The following is a 7,167-nucleotide window of genomic DNA, read 5'->3' on the forward strand; positions in this document are numbered from 1 at the left end:
AACAGTCGGCCCAGCACTCTGCGAACCAGGGACCCATGCTCAGCGCGTAGCGGAATACACCAGAATGTAATCGATGTAGACCACCACACCCCGAAACACCTCATTCACAAAGCACTGGAAGACTGATGGAGCATTCATCAACCCGTATGGCATCACCAGGTATTCTTAATGCCCCGTGGTTGTGCTGAATGCTGAATGCTGTCTTCCACTCGTCCCCTTCCCGGACACGCACCAGGTTGTACGCACTCCTAATTTCGTGAAGAAACGCACCCCATGCATTGATTCGATTACAGAGGAGATGAGGGGTAGAGGGTAACTATAGCGAATGGTAGTTTGATTAAGTGTACGGTAATCAATGCAAGGGCACCGACCTCCGTCTTTCTTCTTCACAAAAAAGAAACTTGAGGAGGCGGTGAAGTGGAGGGACGTATGAACCCCTGGCGCAGGGACTCGGAGACGTATGTCTCCATAACCTCAGTTTGAGCCTGCGACAGGGGATATACATGACTCCTGGGAGGCACAGCGTCTAACCGGAGGTTTATCGCGCAATCCCACGCCCGATGGGGTGGTAATTTGGTCGCCTGCGTTTTGGAAAACGTGTGTGCCAAGTCGAGGTATTCGGGGGGAATGTGCATGATGGAGGTAGTGTCTGGACTTTCCACCGTGGTTGCACCAATGGAAACAGCTAGACACCTACCCTGACACTCTCGCGACCAGCCCGTGAGAACCCTCTGCGGCCATGAAAAGGTGGGGTCATGTAGTGCTAGCCAGGGAAGGCCCAACACAACAGGGAAATCAGGGGACTCAATAATATAAAAGGTGATTTGCTACCTATGGGTCTCCTGCGTAATCATGGCGACTGGTGCTGTAACTTCCCCAACAAAACCTGACCCTAATGGTCGACTGTCAAGTGCTTTGATGGGCAATGGAATGGACAGGGGAACCAATGTAATACATAGACTATTAGCTAAAAACCTGTCCATAAAGTTCCCAGCTGCGCCTGAATCGACAAGTGCCTTACACTGGGGAACTCCTTGTAATCAGGTGAGTTGATGTGGATGGTGAAATGCGCAGCAGAGGGCTCTGAACGAGTGTGGGTTTGTGCTACCTGGGGTGACGCAAGAGTGCCCTGCCTGCCGCCACCAGAACCAGAAGAACTGGAACGAAACCATGCAGCAGAATGTCCTCTCTTGCCACAAGAGTAATAATAATATAATAATAATATGCCATTTAGCAGACGCTTTTATCCAAAGCGACTTACAGTCATGCGTGCATAATTTTTTTTTGTGTATGGGTGGTCCCGGGGATCGAACCCACTACCTTGGCGTTACAAGCGCCGTGCTCTACCAGCTGAGCTACAGAGGACCACAAGAGTGACACTGGATCTGTCGTCCTCCATTCTCCCGGATCGCTGCACCACCCAGCTCCATCGGAACGTGATCCGGGTTGAAGGGGGGTGAAACGGGCAGGCCCCTTCTAGGACGTCCTCTTGAAGCCAGCAGGTTGTCCAACCGGATGGCCATGTCTGTCACGATCGTCATACATGGAGGAGGACCAAGGCGCAGCGTTGAAGGCGAACATATTTATTTATAGAATGATCACACGATCAAAACAACAAAACGATGACGTGACAGTCAATGGTAATACACAAACCAAATACGAACAAGAAACCACAATGAATGAGTGCCAAACGGCTACCTAAGTATGACTCCCAATCAGAGACAACGAGCTACAGCCGTCTCTGATTGGGAGCCACCCTGGCCAACATAGATCTACAAAACCAGAAAGTGAAACCTAGAACACACATAGACTATACACACCCTGGCTCAACATATTAGAGTCCCCAGAGCCAGGGCGTGACAGTACCCCCCCCTAACCCACCAAACACCACAGGGGAGGGACCGGGTGGGCACTCCGCTTAGGCGGCGGATCCGGCTCCGGGCCTGATCCCCGCTCCCTCTCCAACCGCCCAAAGTACCCCTGGTCCGGTCTGGCCCCGCTGGCCGGAGCTGGACTGCGCACTGGTGGAGCGGATTGCTCTAGCTCCGGCGTGAAGCATCTGACCGGTGCCGGACCAGCCACCGGTGGAACAGGCACGGGCCGTGCCGGACTGACGACGCACACCACTGGCTTGGTGTGGGGAGCAGGAGCGGGCCGAGCCGGGCTGTCGAAGCGCACCACTGACTTGGTGCGGGGAGCAGGAACGGGCCGAGCCGGGCTGACGAAGCGCACCACTGACTTGGTGCGGGGAGCAGGAACGGGCCGAGCCGGGCTGACGAAGCGCACCACTGACTTGGGGCGGGGAGCAGGAACGGGCCGAGCCGGGCTGACGAAGCGCACCACTGACTTGGTGCGGGGAGCAGGAACGGGCCGAGCCGGGCTGACGAAGCGCACCACTGACTTGGTGCGGGGAGCAGGAACGGGCCGAGCCGGGCTGACGAAGCGCACCACTGACTTGGTGCGGGGAGCAGGAACGGGCCGGACTGTACTGGGGACACACACCACTGGTCCTACGCAGGGATCTGGAATGGGCCGGACCGGACTGGTAACACACCCCAGTACCTCTCGCCGTGCCTCTACACCTTCCACCCCCTCTTCGACCAGTGGCCCCCGTAACCTGGCGGCCTCCTCTGCCAATCCGCTGGGCCGCTCTGCCGCGGTCTCCTGCTGGCCCGTCGTCCACGGCGTTAGCCCCCACCTAAAAAATTTCTGGCCGTCTCTCCTACCCGTGGACCAGGTCTCCATGTCCCTCGCCAGCCTTTCGCCCTTCTGCCACAATGTCAAGCCCTTCTCTTCCTCACTCGGCTTGACCCAGTCGAGGAGGCGAAGGAGATCTGCTAGAGATCTCCCTGGCGATGGCTCCTGGACACGCTGCTTGGTCAAATCTTGGTGGTTTCTTCTGTCACGATCGTCATACATGGAGGAGGACCAAGGCGCAGCGTTGAAGGCGAACATATTTATTTATAGAATGATCACACGATCAAAACAACAAAACGATGACGTGACCGTCAATGGTAATACACAAACCAAATACGAACAAGAAACCACAATGAATGAGTGCCAAACGGCTACCTAAGTATGACTCCCAATCAGAGACAACGAGCTACAGCCGTCTCTGATTGGGAGCCACCCTGGCCAACATAGATCTACAAAACCAGAAAGTGAAACCTAGAACACACATAGACTATACACACCCTGGCTCAACATATTAGAGTCCCCAGAGCCAGGGCGTGACAATGTCCACCAGTTGGTTGAAGGTCAACATGGTATCCTGGCAGGCTAGCTCCCTTCGGACGTCCTCACGCAGGCTGCATCGGAAGTGGTCGATGAGGGATCCGCTCGTTCCACAAGGACCCAGCCACTATAGTTCTAAACTCCAGGACAAAATCTTGCGCGGTCCTCGTCCCCTGCCTCAGATGGACCAGATGCTTGCCCGCCTCTGGTTCCGCAGGGTCGGGTCCTCTCCTCTCCAGGCGCTGGACAACCTGGAGAACCCGATCCATCGCTTCGCCCAAGCTGGCTAACATGGTGGAATGCTCCCAGACCCGCTCAATGACTCCAGGCATATTCCCCGCTCCTGCTGACTCCATGCTGTTGAGTGTGTATTTCTGTAGCGGGTGATTTGGACGGAGTCAGGCGCAGGAGGGGTAAATCACAGAATAAATGGTTTATTCTGCAAATACAGCGGTAAGCAGCAATGCGTAAAACAACTGCAGTGCGGTATAACAGTACACTGGAGAAAACAAAACACATGGGTGAATATCCCGGCAATAAGTACAATAAAGCTCCACCGAGCTATCGACACCTCCACATGAAACAATCACACACAAAGACATGGGGGGCAGAGGGAATACATATACAGGGACTAATGAGGGGATATGAACCAGGTGTGTGAAAAAACAAGACAAAACAAATGGAATGATGAGATGAGGAGCGGTAATGGCTAGAAGGTAGGTGACGACGAATGCCGAAGCCTGCCCGAACAAGGAGAGGAGGCAGCTTCAGAGGAAGTCGTGACAATGTTAGTATTATGGATAACCTCTTTCATAGGTATAAAAAAAAGTTTTATATTTGTTCATTGAATACTGTATATATAATGAATTTCTTTATTTTCTTTTTTCTTTTTTTTTAAGCAACTTTGAGATTGTGTATGAAAAGCACTATATAAAATAAGAATTATTATTTTTATTATTATTATAATATTCAAGATGTTGACAATGATTTGTTTCTCCCTGCTTTTTGAAGTTGGAGTATACATCAAAGGCTTCACAGGAGGATCTGATGGGTTCAGGATAATGCAGTACACATTGTCAGAAATTTAGTTTGAACACAATTGCAAATGCAGCATAAATTCCAATGTGTTCCACCTACACGAACCACAGTGAGCATGACTGTCCTGATTAATCTTTTCACCTAACAGAGATATTAAACCTGTTAGTCTTTTGGATTTAAGAGGGTTGGACCACACACGCATAGTGTTATGCAAGGCCCTCTTAAAACCAAACAACAATGAAACAAGGCAGTTTGGAGAGAGAACAAAACAAGCAGCAAACGAGCAACCATGTCAGAGAAAAGAGACTGAAACTAAATGACGAGAGAGAGAGAGAGAGAGAGAGAGAGAGAGAGAGAGAGAGAGAGAGAGAGAGAGAGAGAGAGAGAGAGAGAGAGAGAGAGAGAGAAGGGGGGCGTGTAGTCCCAAGCAGGCAGAACGATAACAACTTCTTTGCGAATCAAGCAATCTGTAATTTTATCTCAACCAGAGTGAAACTGACTCCATTCCGTGATGGTGGAAATAATTGTTTAATTTCTCATTTATTTGACATACAGCGTAACACATTGGCTGTGTTATCTTCCCCTCAGGCCACAGAAGAGAAGTTAGGCATTACCATCAAGCCCTACTACACTACAGTAGAAGCTGGGGTATCTGGCTTCAGAATAGGAAAGAACTAGACTTCACAACTGGACTACTTACATAATTACTATACTGAACATAACAAAGGGGAAGAAAAAAAGCATATCTTTACACAAACCACAGTGAGCATGACTGTCCTGATTCATCTTTTCACCTAACAGAGATATTAAACCTGTTAGTCTTTTGGATTTAAGAGGGTTGGACCACACACACATAGTGTTATGCAAGGCCCTCTTAAAACCAAACAACAATGAAACAAGGCAGCTTGGAGAGAGAACAAAACAAGCAACAAACGAGCAACCATGTCAGAGAAAAGAGACTGAAACTAAATGACGAGAGAGAGAGAGAGAGAGAGAGAGAGAGAGAGAGAGAGAGCAGATAAAGCAAGGTTCAGTAATGAATATACTATGGTGAATGGTAGACATGGGGACATTCTGTGCACTTTCAATTTCCTGGGGATTTACAGAATGTGAGTGTTTCTAAACTGATATCTAACTGAAGGGCGACAAACTTTTACAATATTCATACTCTCATTCGACACAATGGTGCCAGTAGATTTGGGCAAATATTTGGCCTTAGTGGACAGACTGTCCTCTACCAATCACTAAAATATACTTACTGTATACACATTCTTGTGTATAGGTTCTTGTACAGTATATGTGGACTTCTAATGAGGTTCATTGATTTAAATCCTACATTATCTTCATCTTCATTTACTTAATGGATACATGGGTCAATCTTTATGTTCCTCCTTCTGGATAGATGTCTAACGCTGTGGTTACTGGGAACAAAGCTTATATAGCCTTCCCCATTAACCACCCCTGTAAGGGATATACAGGTTGGCTACCCGGTGGGGCAGGGGCTTCCTTCCTCTCCAGACAGGAAAGAGTCTGAGCTGAAAGCACTAAGGAAGCCTTGCTGACAGCCTGTATAAGAGACCAGGCAGGGAGCTATCAATAACATCTCAAACACCAGAGAGACAGGGGTGGATAGGGAAGGTGTCGTCCTTCTCACTGACATCGTAAGTTAATAGATCAGAAACCGAACACCTTATGGTTCCTTAATTAAACTAAAAAACAAGCCACATAATATAGGGTTTCAGTGCCAGGCAGCTAACAAGTACAGCAGCTGTCCTATTCAACTGGTAAAACCTATCTATGGACAGTACTGTTTAAGCAGGGTTACTCTAATATGCCCCAATGTAAACTGTTACTAGCATTGCCTCTACAAAAAGTAGGCTACTCATTGTCATAAAGAGTTACAGCAGCATTTTTTTTCATCTTTGTGATGTCATAAAGAGTTATCAACAAAATAATTAGTAATTGTTATGTCATAAAGAGTTTTCACTGCAACCTGCAGAGATTCTTGAAAACATCCTCAAAGGCTTTTCTCATTGGTTGGTTGGTTGGTTGTTGGATGTTGGTTGGTTGGTTGGTTGGTTGGTTACTGTGAGCACATACAGAGACTCAAGTGGAATGAGGGACATATGTAACACTTGACAGGGCTGCTAGGGTTTATGTTTAAAGATCTGACACATGTTTCCTGGTGCCCTACTATAAACTGCTGGAATTGATCGGTACACACATATAGACACACAAATGAGAGTGCACACACACAAAGATGGAGAGGGAGAGAAAGATTCACAGACACACACATGCAGCACGCACAAGTATACACCCACATGTAAGTATGCATGCACACCCACACACAGACAGGCACCTACACATACAGGCACGCACGCAACACGCACACACATACACGCACAAACATGCACGTGCACACGTGCACGCGCACACACACGCACACACACATAATGTTTGTGTCTAAGACTTCCAGGTATTATGGGATCAACAGAGGCAATGTAAGCTACTGTATCTCAGAAACCAGAATTCGCTCTCCAAGGTGCTGAAATAGCCAACCAGCTAATGCAACACACACACACAAACACACAAACACAATTCCCTGAACACAAATGCGTGTAAATTCACATCTACAGTATATTGTTCTATCCAAATAGTTCCATTGGGATTGCCAATCTGTTTCCAGTCAGACCACCCTGGCTATGGGAGTTGGCCATAGAGGGCCACGGGAGAGCTTCCTTAATGGAGTCAACTTCCATTCAGAGAAGAAAATCAATGGTGTTTGAGATTGTGAGATACAGCTCCGCTCAGCGCATTACTGGGAGCGCGAGCCCCCGTGGAGAATAGATGAGAGCTGTTGAACGTGAAATAACCGTAGCATATAACCGCTATGGG

At 48.6% G+C, this 7,167-nt stretch overlaps 1 protein-coding gene across 1 annotated transcript in view; it reads right to left on the reverse strand.

The window, feature by feature from the left end:
• LOC311106769 (otoferlin-like) overlaps positions 1 to 7,167 on the reverse strand; it is a gene marked incomplete at both ends in the record, with an annotated part of 102,582 nt that overhangs the window by 94,953 nt on the left and 462 nt on the right. The gene's annotated exons all lie outside the window — the stretch shown is intronic.

This window comes from Coregonus lavaretus (genome assembly GCF_964263955.1).
Source record: "Coregonus lavaretus genome assembly, chromosome: 31".
Lineage (NCBI taxonomy): Eukaryota > Metazoa > Chordata > Actinopteri > Salmoniformes > Salmonidae > Coregonus > Coregonus lavaretus.